The following is a 22,470-nucleotide window of genomic DNA, read 5'->3' on the forward strand; positions in this document are numbered from 1 at the left end:
TGGGAAATCATGTCTCACAAACTTGATTGAGTTTTTTGAAGAAGTAACAAAGAAGATTGATGAGGGCAGAGCAGCAGATGTGATCTATATGGACTTCAGTAAGGCGTTCGACAAGGTTCCCCAGGGGAGACTGATTAGCAAGGTTAGATCTCACGGAATGCATGGAGAACTGGCCAGAACTGGCTCAAAGGTAGAAGACAGAGGATGGTGGTGGAGGGTTGTTTTTCAGACTGGAGGCCTGTGACCAGTGGAGTGCCACAACGATCAGTGCTGGGCCCTCTACTTTTTGTCATTTACATAAATGATTTGGTTGCAAGCATAAGAGGTACAGTTAGTAAGTTAGCAGATGACACCAAAATTAGAGGTGTAGTGGACAGCGAAGAGGGTTACCTCAGATTACAACAGGATCTGGACGAGATAGGCCAATGGGCTGAGAAGTGGCAGATGGAGTTTAATTTGGATAAATGCGAGATGCTGCATTTTGGGAAAGCAAATCTTAGCAGGACTTATACACTTAATGGTAAGGTACCACGGAGTGTTGCTGAACAAACAGACCTTGGAGTGCAGGTTCATAGCTCCTTGAAAGTGGAGCCACAGATAGATAGGATAGTGAAGAAGGTGTTTGGCATGCTTTCCTTTATTGGTTAGAGTATTGAGTACAGGAGTTGGGAGGTCATGTTGCGGCTGTACAGGACATCGGTTAGGCCACTGTTGGAATATTGCGTGCAATTCTGGTCTCCTTCCTATCGGAAAGATGTTGAGAAACTTGAAAGGGTTCAGAAAAGATTTACAAGGATGTTGCCAGGGTGGAAGATTTTAGCTACAGGGTGAGGCTGAACAGGTGGGGCTGTTTTCCCTGGAGCGTCGGAGGCTGAGGGGTGACCTTATAGAGGTTTACAAAATTATGAGTGGCATGGATAGGATAAATAGACAAAGACTTTTCCCTGGGGTCTGGGAGTCCAGAACTAGAGGGCAGAGGTTTAGGGTGAGAGGGGAAAGACATAAAAGGGACTTAAGAGGCAACTTTTTCACGCAGAGTGTGGTACGTGTATGGAATGAGCTGCCAGAGGATGTGGTGGAGGTTGGTGCAATTGCAACACTTAAGAGGCATTTGGATGGATATATGAATAGGAAGGGTTTGGGGGATATGGGCCGGGTGCTGGCAGGTGGGACCAGTTTGGGTTGGGATATCTGGTCGGCATGGATGGGTTGGACCGAAGGGTCTGTTTCCATGCTGTACATCTCTATGACTCTATATCATTATCAAAACCTGATTGAAAAGATATTTTCAGGGCAGCAACCTGGCTTGAAATGTTTGAATAATAAACTTAAACTGAGTAAGCTTTGCTCTTGCAAACTATTTGTTTTTGTATCTTAACTGAATGGATCAGATTACAGTTGCACTGCAGTGCATGTTTTCTGAACTTGGTAATGATGCCTTTTATTTACATAAAGACAAGACAATCCAGTTATTAAAGAACATAAGAAAAGTTGAAGGGTAAGTAAAGTCTGTTAAATCCATCAAAGTTTAGGAGCTAACACAGAACTACTTACAATAATGAAGTAGTTGTATTTAGTGGTATGTATGTATGAATGCAGGTAGTTGCCAAAGATCTCACGGTCTTACTCAAATGACTAAAATGAGTTCTCCAGGTGTACTGGCCAATATTTCACCCTCAAGCTATGCTGTTGATAACCAGACTATGTGCAATGTTGTGGGCACAGATGTCTTTCATTTTTTCCTGTTTAAGATAGGAACAAAAGTAAGTCATTCAGCCCCTTGAGTGTCTTTTATCATTTAGTCAGATAATGGCGATATTTACTTTACTCCATTTCCCTGCCTTTGGTCCCAATCTCTTGATGTTCCTACTTAATAACAATCTTTCAATCTCAGTTGAGAAAACTTAAATTGACCTGCCACTATCAGACTTATTGGTGAAAGTGCCTGATCTCCACTTCGCTTTGTGTGAAATATGTTTTCTGATTTTATGTCTTAATGTTTGGCTCTAATTTTAAATTTATAACCTATTGTTCTGATTTCTATACCAGAGGAAATAGCTCCTTATATCTATTAAATCATATTCATAGTTTAAACATCTTAATTAGATCAGATTCTAAGACAAATTGACGCAACCTCTCCTCATACTTTAACACTTGTTGTCTCAGTCACATACTGATAATTTGGAATCATGTCGGAAGGGAGGGATCATCACTGTCTAATAAACCATGAGTATTTTCTTTGATTTGAGATACTGGTCCTCAAATACTCATTTCCTTAGTAAGTCAAAGCAAAGTTATTAATTTAAAAATGGTACAATGTTTTCATGTGAAAGGCACAATACTATTTTTTCAATGGAAAAAAAAGTCTTAATTTTAAATGTTACAAACAGTTGCTACCCTCCTAGCCTAGGTATCTTGCAATTTTCTTAAGTTACCCAACCTTTCCCAAAATGCTTCTAAACTGAAGCACCTCCATTCCAGTGCTGATAAATAAACCTGCCTGTGCTGCAGAGGATGGCAGACCTAATCTGAGTTCTCCCTGGTGGCTGTCTAACAGGTTATCAAAATTCTAATTCCTCTTTAATGGTATCAAGCCTGAATCAAACTTCATCCCCTCCTTTTCTGAAGTCCCACTCTCACTGAGTTTTCCTAAATTCCAGACAACAGGTTTCTCAAATCTTACCACTTTTGAGTAGCTCCAGGCAGCAACTCCTCGAACATTCAGTCAATTTAATTCTTTGCTATTGATAGTATGTTTTACAAGATATAACATTTCCATAGCATGTAACAGTTACATGATGTAACATTCCTGTTTAACTTAATGGCACTTGGTATTTTACACAGTCTAATATCCCTATATAATTTAATACATTAAACGTTTTCAGCCAGAGAGTGGTGAATTTATGGAATTCAATGCCAGAGAAGTCTGTGGAGGCCAGGTCATTGAATTTATTTAAGACGGAGATAGATAGGTTCTTGATTGTCAAAGGGATCAAGGCTTTGGGGAGAAAGTAGGAGAATGGGGTTGAGAAACTTATCAGCTATGATTGAATGGTGGAGCAGACTCAATGGGCTGAATGGCCTAATTTCTGGCCTAATGAATGTTTTATGGTCTTACATTGTATGCTACATAATAAAACACAAATTTACCATCAACACTTTCCCCCTTGCACTTAATGTTGAGATATATTTTATGGTGGAATATATTAAATGTAACACTCCTGGTATTAAGTAATACATGGCTGCATTTATTTTTGGTGTAACATTATGACCCCTTATTTTGATACTGTGTATCCTGATTTTGAGGCCTGGGTAACAAAGCCATAGTAGCCTAAGAGGGAAAAGTGCTCATGAGAAAGTAGAGCAGTACCAGCAAAAATACTGAGTTCCTTCACTGATGAAGTCAAGTGCCTCCCAATATGTGTGTCAGCTATAGCATTTCATGGTGAGAAAAAATATCTACCAATAAACTGTGCCCAAACTACCTTGCCCAAAAATTTATTGCTCAGTTAATGATGTACAATTTATTACCTTCTTTAATAAATGAAAAATCCTCACTTAACATGGGTGTTGAGGCTATGACCCTGGGTTTGAGAATCGTATTAACTAGCAAATGAGCTAAGTTGTGAAAGGAAGTTATTTCAAAAATGCTCCACAATGCTATTCAAAAATTTTCATTCAAACTTTTATCCCACCCTCTGTTCCCATCCACTCCTGTCACCAGTCTGAGCAAGAAGTCCTTGGACGAAGTAGTTTGGGCTGAAAAGTGCTTTGCACTGGTGCCTTACAGCACCAGGGACCTAGATTTGATTCCAGCCTTGGGTGACTGCATGTGTGCAGTTTGCATGTTTTCCTGTCTCTGATTAGGTTTCCTCCAGGTGCTTTGGTTTCTTCCCACAGTCCAAATATACGCAGGTTAGGTTTATTAGCCGTGATAAATGCAGGGTTATGGGGTCTTGGTTGGATGCTGTTTAGAGGATCAGTGCAGAATTGTTGGGCTGAACAGCCTCCTTCTGCACTGTAGGGATATGATTCACAGTTTTATGGAAGACATGGTTTTCTCCAATATGAAATATTATAACTGACACATTAATTGTCATTCTTGCAGACACTGTTGCTACATTTCATTGGCAATTTTTCTCTTACTCTGTCGGAGTTTTCTATCCCAGTCTGCATTTTGAGGCATTAAAACACATACAAAATAGAAAATAGGCACAGAAGTAGACCATCCATCCATCCCCTTGAGCTTACACCACCAATCAAATAATTCATGGTTCATGATTGATCTTCTGCCTCAATGCCATTTTACTGCAATATTCCTAAATTCTGTGATATATTCAATATACAGAAATCTTTCAATGTCTGTCATAGAATCATAAAATCCCTACAATGTGGAAGCAGGCAATTCAACTTGTCAATCCCCACCTATCCTCCGCAGAGCATCCCATCCAGACCCCCATCCCTGTAATCCTGCATTTCCCATGGCTGGACACTATGGGCAATTTAACTTGGCCAATCCACCTAACCTGCACATCGAGACGTACAGCACGGAAACAGACCCTTTGGTCCAAATCGTCCATGCTAACCAGACTTCCTAAACTAATCTCATCCCATTTGCCAGCACTTGGCCCATATCCCTCTAAACCCTTCCTATTGTGGGTAAAAGGCAGGAAAATGATGTTGAGAATTATCAGATCAGCCGTGACTTCATTGAATGGCTGAGCTGATTCAATGGGTTGAACTGCCTACTTCTGCTCCAATATCTCATGGTCTTAGAAAAGCATGACAGTGAATAGTCCAGCTTTGCATGCATCATTGAAAGTGTTGTGGATGAAGTAATGATGGAATAGCTTATTTTAGTTGGCTCTTCAGGATTTTGGCAAATGGTTACTGTGTTGGTAAACAGTAGTTGGATTGAAAATTGAAGGATTGTGAAATGACTGTCATGTGTGGGTTACAACTGGAGTCTGACTGTCCAATTTTGGGTTACTCATCTTATGCGAAAGGCTACTAGATTCTTCCTCCTTGTTTCCTTGTTCACTTTGTACTTTTCTTCTTGGGATGGTGTATGAATACTTAATGGCTGCATTCTCATTGTAACTAGATTATAGAGGATGGAGCAGACCACCACAAACTTGGAAACACACTCTGATGGGGTGCACAACGCACCAGGACGAGGGGTTCAACAGTGTATTTGTGACTTCTGGATGCCAATTATCTGTTCGATGACATATCCTTGTTACTACATGGCTCTGGTTAAAGATAAAAATCACACAATACCAGATTATAGTCCAACAGGTTTATTCAAAAGCCTGAGCTTTTGGACCACTGCTCCTTCATTAGGTGGTTGTGGAGTATAAGATTATATGACACAGAATTTATAGCAAAGGATTACAGTGTGATGCCACTGAAATTATTTATTGAAAAAAAACTGGATTGTTTGTTAAGTCTTTCATCTTTTAGAATGATCATGTTAGTTTTGGTTCTTTCGTATGTAAATCCCAGAACATTTTTAAAAGTCACATTCTTAATGAGGATGTAACTCTCTAAAGCTCTCAAGTTAGCTTTAACAATAGGTACTATCTCATCTCGGATGCTGCATTGAAGGTGTGAGGTTAAAGTCTATCTGTGTCCCAAAATTCAGACTGATCCTCTCTCACAGACACACACATGCTCACACTCACTGTCTCCCCTGCACACACACACACACACATATAGTTTGTGGGATGAATTTGTACTTGCAGAATTACATTTTATTTTGCTCAAAAACTGCTTAAGCCCACATAAGATTCTGTAAATCCCACTTTAAAAATAGAATCTGTCTGAACATTGGGACACAGACCTTAATCTCACAGCTTCAATGCATTATCTGAGCTGACTTGAGAATGTAACTTTTAAAAAAGTTCTGGGATTTAAGTATGGAAGGACCGAAACTAACACGGTCAGTCTAAAAGATGAAAGACTTTTTTTAAAAATCCCGTTTTTTTTCAATATATCATTTCAGTGGCATCATACTATAATCTTTCGCTATAGGGTGGCATGGTGGCTCAGTGGTTAGCACTGCTGCCTCACAGCACCAGGGTCCCAGGTTTGATTCCAGCCTTGGGCGGCTATCTGTGGGGAGTTTGCACATTCTCTCCATGTCTGTGTGGGTTCCCTCTGGGTGCTCTGGTTTCCTCCCACAGTCCAAAGATATGCAGGTCAGGAGAATTGGCCATGCTCAATTGCCCATAATGCTGGGTGCATTAGTCAGAGGGAAATGGGTCTGGGTGGGTTACTTCTTTGGTATAGACTGGTTGGGCTGAAGGGCCTGTTTCCACAATGTAGGAAATCTAATCTATAAACTCTGCGTCGTATAATCTTATACTCCACAACCATCCGATGAAGGAGCAGCAGTCCGAAAGCTCGGCCTTCCGAATAAAACTGTTGGGACTGTAAACTGGTGTTGTGTGACTATTAACTTTGTCCACCCCAGTCCAACACTGGCACATCCAAATCTGGTTCAAGATGCAGTGTCCTTGCATGGTCAAATGCAAAAGGAATTGAGAGTGTGTTGCTGGAAAAGCTCAGCATCCGAGGAGAAGGGAAATTTCTGATGAAGGACTCCAGCCCGAAACATCGATTCTCCTGCTCCTCGGATGCTTCCTGACCTGCTGTGCTTTTCCAGCAACTCTCTCAACTCTGATCTCCAGCATCTGCAGACCTCACTGTCTCCCAAATGCAAAAGGAGTTTGGCGTGTAGACTGTGTCCCTCAGGATCCAGGTTCTGGTGGCTGGTGGTCGAACAAATACATAATGTTTGGTTAACTGCTGAAGGATGACGCCTATGGGAGTTTCAAAGATACCAGCCATTTAGCAACAGAACATTCCGACCATGGTCATGCATGAATTGCACATGTATGAGAGGCCAGACCTAACAGTGTGACACATATCTCCATTAACTTTCACATTAACAACACTTTCCCCTTCTCCCTGTTGTAGCATCTACAATAGCCGCTTGTGGAATAATCACATGGGCTCGCGACGTCTTTACGTCACTGGGTGCCACAGAGCATGCGCAGGACCTGGAGACGTGCGACGCGTGACGCTCAGGTTTCGGTGACGCAATCACGTCAGGGACGGTCAGCGATCGCCGCTTCACAATAGAAAGAGCCGGAAGTGAGCGAGATGCTGCTGTTGGTGTGACTGGTCTTTTCTTGCTGCTCTGCCGCGTAACCTAGAGCGAGGGCAAAGTGTTGGCGACTTGGTCGCTGTGTTGTTGCCGGAAAAGAAGAGATTAAAAACAGGTCGGTGTCCCGACTGCAGTGAAGTTTAATTTACACAGAGTGACGGTTGGGCCTTTGGCCTGCCATCAGCGGGTGAAGTTAGTGCGCATGCTCATCATATACTTGTCAATCAGCAGCAACCCTAAGAACTTGTGCATTGTTGCTGCATTCAGGTCTTCACACTTTTTGACTGCGTTGCTTTTGGCTGCAAATGATTACTGTTCGTTCGCTTGCAACCTCTCACTGTTTTCTATGTAATTGGTTGACTTTTATCAGCACAGACATTGAAAATAGCAGTTGGTGACATTGTCAGTTGCTTTCACGATCAGTTATTTTCCGGATGCCTGTCTATTTCTGGAAACATGTTTTATGGCAGGATCACTTTTTCCCGTTTGGTTTGAATACTTGATTTCAAGCTGATAACGTACTAACGCGTTAAATGGGAGCCCGGACACGTTATCTGAGCCTAGGTAAAACTTAATGAAGCTCTCGGTTACATTCCGGGGTGCTTTGTAAAACAGAAAATCCGACTGATCCTTCCAGATTTTGCATGTCACAGTCGTTCTGTATAAACAGATTCATGATGAAGGGCTTTTGCCTGAAACGTTGATTTTCCTGCTCCTCGGATGCTGCCTGACTTGCTGTGCTTTTCCAGCACCACTCTGATGTAAACTCTGGTTTCTAGCATCTGCAGTCCTCACTTTTGCCTGTATAAATATCTGCCAAATTCCAGAGTGTGTCTTTTCCACAAAGGAACAGAAATATGCAGATATTCATTTTCCAGTGTAGTGATGTATAATCGGTTCTTCTTTTAGCTTGGCTGTACAAGAGATAAATGAATTCAGGACATCCTAAAGTGCCTCATAGCAAGCAAAGTCATTTTGAACTGTATCACTGAATTGTAATGCAAGAAGTCCATCAATCCTTTTGCACAACAAACCTCAAACACAGCACTGAGCTAAATATTCACATGATCCATGTTTTTGGTGGTGTAAATGTTGCCTTTGAAACTAAATACCCTTCTGCTCTTTTAAAGTGCACATTAATATCGATGTGATGGGCAGACTGAAACTTGATATAAAGTCAATTCAAAACTTTGGGTGGCACGGTGGCATAGTGGTTAGCACTGCTGCCTCACAGCGCCTGAGACCCGGGTTCAATTCCCGCCTCAGGCGACTGACTGTGTGGAGTTTGCACGTTCTCCCCGTGTCTGCGTGGGTTTCCTCCGGGTGCTCCGGTTTCCTCCCACACTCCAAAGATGTGCAGGCCAGGTGAATTGGCCATGCTAAGTTGCCCATAGTGTTAGGTAAGGGGTAAATGTAGATGTAGGGGTATGGGTGGGTTACGCTTCGGTGGGGCGGTGTGGACTTGTTGGGCCGAAGGGCCTGTTTCCACACTGTAAGTAATCTAATCTAATCTAATCTAAAAAAAACTCCTCACCTTGAGTACTCCACTGGAGTGTCAGAGCATATGTGAGGGACAGTACTATACATTGTGCTGTAGACTTTAGAAAGCAATTACTCCCTGAAGATGACTGAGTTCTACCCTTGCCCTTTAATTCTTTAATACTGCTGAGGGAGTGATAATTATTTTCAGAATATAATTATTTCTGACCAATTCTGAAACTGTCAATAAAGTAGCACCTTGGGTGCATTCATTTCCATGTATTTATGGAGCAGTAGCAGAATTTAGTATTTTGCTAATATTCAGAAACTGCTAACTATACATTGAGCAGCTTCACCTCAAAAATGAAACTAATTATAGTTCATTGCTCTGCCTCTGAGATGAGAGTATTGTTGTATAATTCCTGTAAAAATCTTGTAGAATTCCTGCATTACTCTTATACATACCATTTGCCTTGCTAATTTGTTCTTATACCTGCATATCGCACAATCTAAACCAACCCTCGAGAAACAGGAGACAATCAATTACACCCATCTGGGGCAGCATGGTATCTCAGTGGTTAGCATTGCTGTCTCAGTGCTAGGCATCTGGGTTCTATTCCAGTCTGTGTGGAGTTTGCACATTCTCACTGTGTCTGGGTAGGTTTCCTCCCACAATGCAAAGATGTGGGTAAGGTGAATTTGCCAAGCTTAAATTGCCCATAGTGTTCACGGGTGTGTAGGTTAGGTGTATTACTCAGGGCTAAATGTTGGGGAATGGGTCGCTTTCGAGAGTCCGTGTGGACTTGTTGGGCTGAAGGGCCTGTTTCCCCACTGTAGGAATTCTCTCTGAAAAACCTGTAGATTGTTCGCGTGAACCAGTATTACAGCTTTATCCTGCTGCTGCTGCCACTACCACCCCTTTACTTAATGTATAAATAAAAGTGATGCCATGAAAGAGGACTGCTGTCTTTGGTCATGACATTAAAGCATTTGAAATCAGAAATAACCTGGAGAGGGGACAATATATTTAGGAATTGATCTAGTCACTGCATTCCATATTTCTTTTTCCAAAAAGATGAATGTCATTTTGTACAGAATGAACTTGAGAGAATTAAAACAAAAAACCTGGTGCCAAATATTTTATTTGGTTGAGTACTAAATCTAAGCAAACATCTTCAAATGGGAAAAGTGAGCACAGCTCTATTTATGTTTGCTTTTTTTTTCAATGTGAAGGTAATTTGGAAATTGCCTTCCTTTTTGGCAAGTCTGTTATAATCGACTGCAGTTTTGCTAGTTCTAAGAAATTAGCAGCTGCCCCACATGAACTTTTGTGTGATTAGAATCCAGAGTTTGTGCAAAGATACATGTCAGAAAAGTTCAAAATATCTCAGCAGTCTGTGTTTTTCTAACATTGTCCTTTAGACCAGGCATTGTTTACTGCAGTGAGGGCAAGTCCTAGATCTCTGCCAGGAGGTGTGTGACAGGCAAAGGTTATTTTTCCCACTTCTAGCTAGTGCCTCCCTAAAGGAGTAGGGAGCCAAGAGAAGTGGCAATGCAATGTAACTGCTGTTTTCAATACTGCTGTTCAGACCTTGCTGCAGAGACTTGAGCACATCAGGGCAATACTAAGAGAATGCTAAAATGCTGGAGACCCCTTTTTTGTCTGATGTGCTAGGCTGTCATAGATAAATTATGAATTTATGAATGCACTTGTTCTTGACTGTTACATATTGCAGCTGCTGCAGTGAGATGCAGCTCATCCCTGTGATAGCATGTGAAGCAGTAGATGGTGGTGCGATGTTAGTTTTGTTTTTGGAGCAGCAATTTGAAGCTCAAGTTTGAGCTAAAACACAAAACAGTTTACAGTAAAGATGCAACAGCTTTAATTACAGAAGGATAGGAAACTTAAAAAAATAAGTTGTAGATCTTAAATCTATTGCTTCCAAAAAGATACTGGTCGTACATACAACATTATAACACAAAATATGTGATATAACATACCAAGCAAATTTACCAGTGTTTTTCTCCACTCTTAACTATTCAGTGAAATCCCACTTTCCTCATTTGCACGTCTTAATATTCTTTTGCATACAACTGACTAATTTCTTTTAAGCATCCATATACTCTTTACACCTCCAAGTTCATGGAGCACTGATTTCACCATATTTAACAAATTATAGGTCTTGTCATTTATTATTCATTATCGGACCTTTCAGTCCTTGGCCCAAGGCGCTTAGTATACCATGGTCATTGTGGAGAGATAAAATAATTCCGCTTCTCTTTAAACATCTTGCCCCTCCCCCATCCTTGCATCTAACAGGTGGAGCAAACTGATGGACTTTATTATTAGGATCAAGACCATCTGTTAAACTACTTCTTGCCCTAATATCTGGAATTCCCTACTTCAATCTCTCTCCCTCTTTTTTTTAAGATGGGCCGTGATATTAATTTTTTAACCTAGCTTTAATATTTTTTCTCTAACCATGCCTTTCATAACCCATCCTAAATACCTTTCAGCAGCTTGAGGTTAATTTCTGTTTCTTTGTGCTTCTGTGAAGTACCATAGGATGATTGATTGCGTTAAGAACTGTTAATCAAGTGCAAGCTGTAAATACAAGAGATAAATGAATTCAGGACATCCTAAAGTGCCTCATAGCAAGCAAAGTCATTTTGAACTGTAGTCACTGAATTGTAGTGCAAGAAGTCCATCAATCCTTTTGCACAACAAGCCTCACACACAGCAATGAGCTAAATATTCACATTATCCATGTTTTTGGTGGTGTAAATGTTGCCTTTGAAACCAAATACCCTTCTGTTCTTTTAAAGTGCACATTAATATCAATGTGATGGGCAGACTGAAACTCAATATAAAGTCAATTCAAAACTCCTCCCCTTGAATACTCCACTGGAGTGTCAGCCTAAGATTGTATTTCAATGTAGATTTTAAATCCACAAACTTTTGATTCAAAGACCAGACCCAGCACTGGGACTAACTACTGCATAATGTCATGCTGAATTCAAACTGTACTCATGGTTGTAGGGACATTGAAGAAGTAGCTTGGAGATCTGACAGACTTCTAAGCATTTTGTAAATACGGTTTGATATCGTACTGAAATTGTTGTCCCTGATGGCAACCAAATAATCCAATTATGTTTTAGAGGGTAGGTTTTGCAATGCTTTCTTCCAGAGTGCAGGTATTGACTGCCAGATTAGAATGTCACGTCTGTATTATTGCAGACAGTGGTAGCAGTTTAATTTGAAGAAAAAGAGAAACTTGCATTTATTTACTGCCATGCATGACTGCCAGATGATTTGAAACAATTACTATTCAAATACTTGTGGAATGTAGTTACTGTTGGAGGATATATAGCAGCTAGTTTGCACAGAGCAAACTCCGATAAAGATGTGATACTCTAGGAGCAAATTAGTGCAGATATTAGAATCTGAACTGAAAGCAACAAATGCTGGAGATCATAGCGGGACAGTCTGCATCCATGGAGAAAGAGCAAGCTAACGTTTGAGGCTATATGACCCTTCATCAGAGCTGATTTGATAATCTGCTTTCGTCATGATTGAAGAATGCATTTTGATCAACTCCACTACTGCCACTCTGAAGTTTGTTCTTTTGCATTGTGCACCTGAGAGTGCAGACAGGTCACAGTTTAGCATCTTTTCCAAAAATGGTACCTCCGATAATGTAGCACTGATTTAGTACTGCACTGGGGTGTGTCAGCCTTGATGTTTATGCTCAAATCTTGGATAGGGATTTGAAACCAAAACTTTGTGGCAAGAGTGGTACCCAACTGGGCCACAGCTGACACCTGCCTGCTAATGCTGAAGCAGTTTTGGTTGCTATCTAGTTTGTTGTTAAATAGAATAATCTGTCCTGTAGATTTTTTTTGCCTGTATAAACTGATCCATGTGGTATTTGTGAGATGTAAGTACAAAGCCACAGTTAACTGTTGTTTGTTACACAAGGCATTAAATACTTTATTCACAGTTGTACAACACAAAACACAAAAGCCAGGAGAAAGAGAAAACTGTTCTTATTCTTCAATGTCAAGTCCTTTTGTCCTTCTTTAATACATTATATTTGTGTTCAGTAAATTTTAAAAGAAAACCCGAGTGAACGAATAATGTTTTTTACTTCTGTATATTTCATATGGTTTAAAGTTTGTAAATGCAAGTATTCATTAAATTGTGGTTATAACATCCAATTGTGTGTTCTCCTGTTACATGACAGTAATATGATATGATCATTTATTCAGGATAGACCTAAATCCAGATACTCATCTCAAAAAAGCTAAATATTTATGCTTATCGTTAAAAATACTGGCCATAATACATCAAATTTGAGAAAGAATAACATGGATGATGCCCAACACTGTGTATATATTGATTGAAATATTGAGATTGGTTTATGTGCACATGTTGAGAGTGTGTTGCTGGAGAAGTGCAGCAGGAGAAGGAGAATAGATATTTTGGGCAAGAGCTCTTCATCAGGAATGAACCCCGTCGGCTGGGGGTGCTGAGAGATAAATACGGCTTTGGGGCTGGGGGGAAGATAGCTGAGTATGTGATAGGTAGTTGGAGGTGAGGGTAATGGTGATAGGATGGGAGGAGGGTGGAGTGGATAGGTGAAAGGAAGATAGACAAGTCATGAGGGTGGTGCCAAGTTGGGAGGTTGGATCTGGGATAAGGTGGGGGGAGGGGAAATGGGGAAACTGGTGAAATCCACACTGATATCGTGTGGTTGGAGGGTCCCAAGGCGGAAGATGATGCGTTCTTTCTCCAGGTGTCGATTAGGGTATGGCAATGGAGGAGGCCCAGAACCCACGTGTCCATGGTGGAGGTAAAGGGGGTGGAAAGTGAAGACCGGGGGATTCTGTCCTTGTTGCGGGTGGAAAGGATGGGGTTTGAGGGCGGAGGTGTAGGAAGTAGATGACGTGCTGGAAAGCATCATCGACCACATGGGAGGGGAAATTGTGGTCTTTGAAGGAGGAGGCTATCTGGTGAGTTCGGTGGTGGAACAGAAGTTTAATCTGCTGAACTAAAAGCCTGTTGATCTTGGTTGCTGAGGAATTTTTGCTGAAAGGACATATTTTGATTCTTTGTGTGCCTTACCCAAAATCTACCAAAGAGTTGGAAAGACTGATTTTTTTTTCGATGGATTAAATTTGGCTATTTTTTAGATGGAGTGCAAAGGTGATGGTTTCACACTTTCAAAAATCACATTTTTCCCGAGATTTGTTATGTTCTACAGAAGGTCTTTATGTGTTAAAGATGATGCACTACAAGTCTTCCTAGAATTGTAGCGTTTATGGCCCTCTTAACTCGGTTAAGTGCAAGGGAAATTATTTGCTAAGAAGATAAGCAAAGAATTTGTATCCAGGTTTCTGCTAGTATTACTCTGTTAACAATGGTGAAAATGAATTTCTCAATGGTACAGGATTTACCCGAGTTTGATTTGTTTTATACTTAGTGTTATGATCCCAGATCATTGTAATCCTGGACAAATGTGCAGAGTGAAGCCTCGCTTGATGGATCATAAATTTTTTTTCATCTTAATTATTGTTAGTCACTGAACATATTCACAGAAGGTTGCCAGTGTTCTTTGCAAAAGAACATATGCAGCATTTGTGTGTAAGAAACTTATTAAAGCAGTTTAGAAAAAATCTTAACATCCAGCAAAAAGATTCAACCATTTTTCTCCAACAATATCCTTTGTTCAATCCCAGTGAACCTATCTTCACTTCCTTACTTCATTGATTATTTCCAGTTCTGAGGGCCTGTATTTCTTTTTGATTCTTACAGCCAGGAGACAGCTACAAACTCTCAGCGTGGAGATTCTACAAACTATATATTTCCATTTTTAAGATTTCAATACAACTTTAAAAAAAAACACTGCCCTTCTGGTAGGTTGCAACTGTTTTCCTGAATTGAGCTCAAAACTATGAATAGCCCTGTCTGTTTTTCTGTAGGTCATAAAATTATACATTGTAAGCAATTCATCAGTTAATGCCACAGCTATGTTGGTGGTCACTTGACTGAAATCATTTGTTTTCTTGTAAATCATGTAGTTGGTTCACTGCTCTAAATAACTTTCTGATCTTTCATTTTTTAAAAAAAGGTTACTTTCACAGAACCGAAACCAAAAATCCATTGTTCTCTACTGGAAAATCCAAATTGCCAATGATAATGTAAAGTAAACCTTTATCACACCTCCACACAAAGAAAAACATGAAAAGAGATGCCTCGTTTTAGCGGTATTTTTATTTTCTATCAGAATTTCTTCCTATAATTATTTCAATATTATACTGACAATAAGAACATTTCATTCACCATTTTAAATACACTATGTTCTGACAATACTGTCCGTCATAGTGTCTCATGAATGTGTTAACATGATATACTTGATCGTTTTTTTTTCCCTCTTTCCTCCGTGGATTACTCTCCAAATAATTTACAAAATTGTTTCTAATTTCAAATTTCATAAGGTCCAGTAGAAGTTTTAACGGTTACCCATACACCAGTAACAGTGCTACCCTTTGTCCGAACCAACAAAAAGTATTTGAGGTTTGGCCTTTTCAGCTGCTCTAGTATTTGTTGTTTGTTGAAATTTAACCTGTGTAATATACTTTATGACAGCAGTTCAAATGTGTATGTCCAGGTCTCCATCCAGCCATTTATTTAAAAGATGTACAAATTCCTCTTAAATTTCTATCCTGCCAAGGGACCCACTTTATTATGATCAAAGCTGCTTGTAATTCTGTACAAGTCAGATTCCAATGAATGTGGGGAAAATCTTGATTCCAGTCCTGGTCTTCACGTACCACCCCACTACCATCCACATACAAAGAATTGTAAGCTGCCATTTCCATCACCTCCAGTGGAATGCCATGATCAGACACACATTCCCCTTCCTTTTTCTGTCAGCACTCTACAGGGACTGTTCCCTCTGAGATGCTCTGGTCCATTCCTCCTCCATTCCCAACACCTCTCTACACTCCCATGACACCTTCCCTTGTAATTTCAGAAGGTTTCAACACCTGTCCATTTACCACCTACCACCTCGTTATTCAAGGCCCCATACATACCTTCCAGATGGAGCAGTGACTTACCTGCAATTCATTCAATGTAGTCTACTGTATTCATTGCTGACTATATGGTCTTCTTTACATTGGGGTGAAGAAACGCAGACTGGGTGATCACTTTACAGATGACCAGCACTCTGACTGTCACAATAACCCTGAGCTTCTCATTGTCTGCCACTTCAACATGTCACCATATTTCCACATCAACACATTTCTGTCGTAAACTTGCTGCAGTGTTTCTGCTATTGCTCGTGCTCATTTGCTCACTTTAAGTTTTAAGGTGGCTAACATCTTGAATTTGGTTTTTGATTTGTACTTGTGATGTTATTTATTTATTATTAAATAACAACCTATTGCATTTAGTCTAACCTCCCATTTAAATGTAAATAGTTTGACTATCTGGGGACATTTTGGCACAATTCTGAGTATTCCAGTCCTGTCTAGGTAGAGCACTATAAATTATTTTGTTGCATTGCTAATCATAGAGCTATACTTGAAAACTAAAAACTCTCATTAGTCAATTGACCTGCAATAGAGATGGAATGGCAGATGATAAGCCACAAGTGTGGCATGTAGGAGCTGATGGATACCAAGATGATGCACAGCTACCAGATCTGCAGTGATTGTAGTTTGAGGAACTTCAAATTAGAGTTTGAGCAATAGTTTGACCTTTGGACTCTGTGATGGATCAGGGGAGAGTTCAGTTGTTGAGCAATTTGTTCCACAAGCTAAATTAAGGAGCAGACCACAAAAGTAATCTCTGGATTAACTGTCTGTCTGATCCAAAAGAAAATTGGCACAGCATCAGAGAATTGAATTCTAAGCCTAAAATTTGGTGTGGGAGAAATGCCGACGGAACATTTTGAAAATGGGAAAACAGCTACATAATCACAGTGGGGAAATTGTGGTAGTTATGCGCTAGAGATTGAGAGTTCCAATTGTGAAGTTAACTTTGACAACTGATGATTTGAGAATTTCGATCAGAAAAGAAAACATCTTGGAAAATGTTGATTTTTTTTTCACTCACTTCTAACTTCCAACCCAGACTTGAATTTTATACCACTCCAGATAATACAAGTTGAGTGATGAAGAGTGCAGAATATTAAAGTGTACAATCTTTTAAACAAGTTTGATGGCTTTTTGCCATTTCTACTGCTTCAATGTTTCTGTTGTTATAATTGGTGAAGTTTAACTGTAGTTAGTTATGCCTTTTAATGAGATCATTTAAGATTTCCCACATTAGACATTGAACAATTCACTATCCGAAACTAACTACAGTTTGTGAATGACTTTTTAAACCAAGTACAAATTAAAAATACTCTATTCTTAGCATGTTGGACTTCATGAAGTGTTTGAGATTTTTGTACCAAGCTTGTTTAACCATTGTTTGTGTTCAGCTGTGGAATGGAACATCTTCCAACTTTCAGGGCTATTGCTAATATCAAAGTATTCCTGTCAAACAAAGCACAGATGAAAAGTGGAACATCTGTGTTCTGTGCAACGATATGTTTTAAAGTCTGCTTGAGGACAATGATCTAATTGCGTATTACTAGAGACTCTCTACATATTTACTATTTTAAACTTTAATCATTTGAATATGTTGTAAACAAGAGAATTTCATAACATGATTTTAAATTTTCTCTTTACATTTGACCTTGAGTTAAAATTAATGCAAAGAGATGATATGTCCAGCTGCTGGTGTGGCCTGGTTATTATAGGACAGAGTATACTCCTGATGAAGGGCTTTTGCCCGAAACGTTGATTTCGCTGCTCGTTGGATGCTGCCTGAACTGCTGTGCTCTTCCAGCACCACTAATCCAGTATTATAGGACAGAGGCCAGTCAATGGCAGTTGAAATGTATGTACCAGTTTTAACACCTGGCAACAAAAACCAAAAATTTGTTTTTGTTCTGTGAGACTCGGGGCAGCTCGAGGAAAGTAACTTCTGTCCTTGTGTCTCTGTCTATCCAGTAGCTGCTGCAGTCAGCAGAAAGAAAAGGATTCTTTTCTCTGTTAGCTACAAAGCTGAATGCAAAAAGGGAGACCTCTCGTCAAAAAGATGGAATTCTTGACAGCGAAGCACACTGGAAGAGGTCAAGGGAAGATGTTGCCAGAGTAGGCCATGTACTAGATGTATATATGGGATTTATCTCTCGGAAGATTCAGGGAATTGGCCTTGGGTCACAGGATGTTAAACTCGGTCAAACAAATAAAAGTGAATCTTTTGGAAGTTGGGAGTAACTTTGGACTGGTTCCTGTAAAGATTGTAATTCTGTTGAGAATCTGGCATGTGTGAAAGTAGCAAAGAATTTCAAGTGTTAAAATGCAAATACACTATTTTTTCTGTGTATTACAGTATTTGACGACTAAGTAATGTTTAATCACCATTTATTTTAGCTTGTTTACTACTTTAAAAGTTTGTGTGAAATCTTGTCTTGTAATTCTTTGAGTCACCAGGAATTCAAATGTATCTGACCATGTTCAATCCCTCTGGGGATGGTAGCAAGTTAATTGATCATAGATAAAGAAAACATCATAACTATCAGTTTCCAGAAATCTGAAAATATTGTTCAGCTTTTCTTGTTTTTTTTTGTCTTTCCCCACTTCAAAATGTTCTCTCTGTCTGTTATACTCTCTGTTCAGTAGATGAGGGGGAAGATAATTGGTCTCAGTAGTATTCTGTAACTTGTACAGAGTACTGAGCAAGGATGGGCTGACTCATATCCTCAGAGTTAAAAAATTCTTTGTGTTAGAAAGGAATTGCAGTACTCCTGTTCTATATCTGTGTTGTAATCCAGATCAAAGTCATGATTTGCTGTGAGGGAAATTACAGATACAAACCTGTTTAAAGTGATTATTGCATTGGATGCAGTGCAGAGAATTGTAAGATTTGCAGGTGAAGATTAGTTTGAATGAACTTGCCCAACTTTTGCTGTTTTTTTGACATCTCTTCCTAACCCACACCCACTTTCTCCTCTCACTTCTCTGACCTGTAAGCTATTTAATTTTACAGCAGCAACAAATTACATTTATACAAAACCTTGAAAATAAAACATCTTAAGATGCTTAACAGGAGCATTGTCAAACAAAAAGTTCTAATTATGAATGCATGGAGTATAAGGAACAAATTAAATGAGCTGCAGGCACAAATTGAAATGAGAGATTATGATATAGTAGCCATGTTGCAGGACAGTTGGGGTTAGGATCTAAATATACAAGGTTATAGAGTGGTTAGCACTTTTGCCTCACAGTGCCAGGGTCTGGGTTCGATTCCAGCCTCTGGCAACTGTCAGTGTGGAGTTTGCACATTCTGCCCTTGTCTGTGTGGGTCTTCTCCTGGTGCTCCAGTTTCCTCCCACAGTCCAAAGATGTGCAGGTTAGGCAGATTGGCTATGCGAAATTGCCTAAAATGTTAAGGGATGTGTAGGCGAGATGCATTAGTTAGGGGAAACTTACAGTAAATAGGATAGGGGAATGGGTCTGGGTGGGATCGGAGGGTCAGTGTGGACTTGTTGGGCCAAATGGCCTGTTTCCACACCGTAGGGATTCTTTTGAACACCACAAACAGCTTCCATGAAGAATAGACAGGAAAAACCACAAAGGAGGTGGAGTAGCTTTACTGATTAGAAACAAAGTTATTTCAGTGATTACGATGGATATAATGAGGGGATGGCCTCCTTTTCAAGATGTCCTCCTTCTTCAAAGATCGCAATTTCCCCTCTCACATGGTCAACAATGCCCTCCAGTACATTTCCTCCACTTCACGCACCTCTGCCCTTGAACCCCACCCCTCCCAACACAAGGTCAGAACTGCTGGTCCTCACCTTCCACCTAACCAACCGCTGTAGCGTCGCATCATCCTTCACCACTTCTACCACCTACAAGCAGACTCCAACACCAGGGACATATTTCCCTCCCCATACCTATCAGCATTCGGGAGCGACCATTTCCTCCGCGACTCCCTCGTCAGATCCACACCTCACTCCTGGCACCTTCTCCTCCCACCGCAGGAAGTGCAAAACCTGCACCCACACCTCCCCCTTCATCTCTAAGTCCCCGAAGGATTCTTCCACATCTGACAGAAATTTACCTGTATCTCCACCAATGTCATCTACTGTATCCGTTCCGCCCGATGTGGTCTCCTGTACATGGGGAGACAGAGTGCCAACTTGCAGATCGTTTCGGAGAACATTTTTGGGACACCCGCACCAACCAGCCCCACCACCCCGGAGCTGAACACTTAACTCCCTCTTCGCCAATGACATGCAGGTCCTGGGCAGCTTCCATCGCTAAACCCTTATCACCTGACGCTTGGAGGAAGAACACCAGTTTCCTCATTTCCCCTCCCTCCACATTATCCCAGTCCCAAGCCTCCAGTTTGGCACCGCCCTGTTGACCTGTCTATCGCCTTTCCCATATGTCTGCTTCACCCTCCTCTTCAACCTATCACCTTCTTCCCCACCTTCATCTACCTATTGCATTCTCAGCTACCTCCTTCCCCCACCCCCTCCCATTTATCTCTCAGCCCCCTGGCCCACAAGCCTCATTCCTGATGAAATATCGATGCTCCTGCTCCTCGGATGCTGCCTGACCTGCTGTGTCTTTCCAGTATCACACTTGACTCTGACCTCCAGCATCTGCAGTCCTCACTTTCTCCACATAGAGATTTCAGGATATATGGAGGTGGATTTTATGGTGAACTTAAGATGATTAGAGGAGAAGTTCCCAAGTTTATATTCTTGGCAGAGGAAAACATAGTACTCAATAGTTAAAATTTGGGATTTCAAGAAGTCAGAATTGGAAGTAGGTTCGCAAAGAATTTTGGGACTGGAGGCAATTTTATAACGATGGGAATTGAAAGGATTTGAAAACTAGCATGACAGTTTTAAAATAGAGACATTGCACCAGGCAGCAACCCATCTCATTGAGCAGAGAGATGGCAAGTGACTAGGATTTAGTGCACCTTAGGACATGTGGCCAATGTTTGGATGATTTCAAGTGTATGGATGGTACAATGCGGGAGGCTGCCAAGTACCTTGTTGGAGTGGTTAGATCTCGAGATAATGAAGGCATATGTAAGATTTTCTGCAGGAATGGAGTTGAGCCATGTTGTGAAGGTGGAAAAAGGGGACCGTCGTGTTGACATGGGTATGTATTCAGAAGTTCATATTAGGATGAAATGTGACACCAATATTGCAAACACTTTTATTCAACCTGTTAGAATTGCCAGGGAAAAGGAATGGAATTGACATTTAGGAAACAGTTACTGGTAAGAACTGAAGGCAGAGGCTTTGGTCTTTCCCAGATTTAGTCTGAAGAAATTTTCTGCTCACATGCTGGATAAAAGTCTGACAGTTTAGAGACTGGAGATGAAGTAGAACTGAGTGTCATCAGAATGTATATTCAGAGGGAACATGGGGTCAAGAAAAACCATAAGGCCAAGTAGAGCATATCAGTGGTGACAGAAGTCTGAAGATAAACTATTGCAGGTAAATCACTTGCTGTGATTTGGTTAATAAGATCGGAGCCAAGTATGGGCTGTTAATTCAGCTGGATGACAGAGGCACACTGTCAGACATGTGAAAGGCTGCTGAGAGGATGAGAAGAATAATTATTTGCAATAATCAGGAATGTCATTTATGACTTTGATAAGTGTTCTTTCAGTGTTATGGCCAGATTAGGAACTTGATTTAGAAGGATTCAGACATGAAATTGCATGGACTTGGGAGGTGAAACTGCATTCAAAGACTGAGAAATGGGAGCTTGAAATGGTGTAGTAGTTTTCAAGGACAGAAGATTCAACGATTTCTGTTTTTAATGCAAGAGGTGGGATTGAAGAATTGAAACTGAAGAAACAAAGAACCGTTTATAATCTCACCCAAAATAGGGACCAGGAAAGAGAATTGGGTGATCAAAAGTTTGCTGTGAATAAAGTTGAGGGCAGCAAGTGACAATTATCGTGGATAACATGGATTTCACAAAAGCAATAGGGGAGATGAAACAGAATTTCATCTCTTTGGGTTTTGAACAGTGGAAACCATTGAAGGTCTGACTAGTTTGGCCAGTGAATTAAAGATCAAGATTGAATGGACTTCTGAGGCAATGTAAATTTTAAGGAGTGCTTCCATTTTATTGCTTTTATTATGATTTGTTTTTACTTGGGTACTTTTTACATTTAAATTTATTTTACATTTTATATTCAAGCTATTTCATACCCATCTCCTGCTTCTAAAGGAAATTCTTTTCATCTGAAGAATTATCAGCTAATTATTGGTTTTCTGCAATGTAATCTTTGGGATGTCCTTTGTTCAGTATTAAACTGACCATTGCTTCAACGTCTGCCTTATTTGAACTGTTCTGTGTCATTGCATCTGAACACTTTCATAATAGTGGTATACAATACTTTGAAAAATATCAAAATTCAAATTCCTTAAAACAAGTAAAAGCTTTATTTCATTCTTTCGTCTCATCATAGTAGCAGGGTGTGTGGATAAAGAAACTGAGTATGAGCAGTGTTGGATTTTCCATTTCTTTAAACGTAGGTGATGGTCAGTTGGTATTATCACTAGAAGAATAATCCAGAGATCCAGGTGATGTTCTGGGTATCTCAGTTCAAATCCCATCATGGCAGATGGTGGAATTTGATTGAATAATAATTTGGAAATAAGAGTCTAATGACAACCATGAATCTGTGGAATTCGCTACCCCAAAATGTGGTGGATGCT

At 40.3% G+C, this 22,470-nt stretch overlaps 1 protein-coding gene across 1 annotated transcript in view; it reads left to right on the forward strand.

The window, feature by feature from the left end:
• The first annotated feature begins 7,113 nt into the window (after positions 1-7,113).
• cab39l (calcium binding protein 39-like) overlaps positions 7,114-22,470 on the forward strand; it is a 77,840-nt gene continuing 62,483 nt past the window's right edge. Inside the window, exon 1 of the mRNA XM_072584552.1 lies at positions 7,114-7,286. The gene's annotated coding sequence lies outside the window, so the exon portion shown is untranslated. The remainder of the gene's footprint in view (positions 7,287-22,470) is intronic.

The sequence above is a fragment of the Chiloscyllium punctatum genome, chromosome 15 (genome assembly GCF_047496795.1).
Source record: "Chiloscyllium punctatum isolate Juve2018m chromosome 15, sChiPun1.3, whole genome shotgun sequence".
NCBI lineage: Eukaryota > Metazoa > Chordata > Chondrichthyes > Orectolobiformes > Hemiscylliidae > Chiloscyllium > Chiloscyllium punctatum.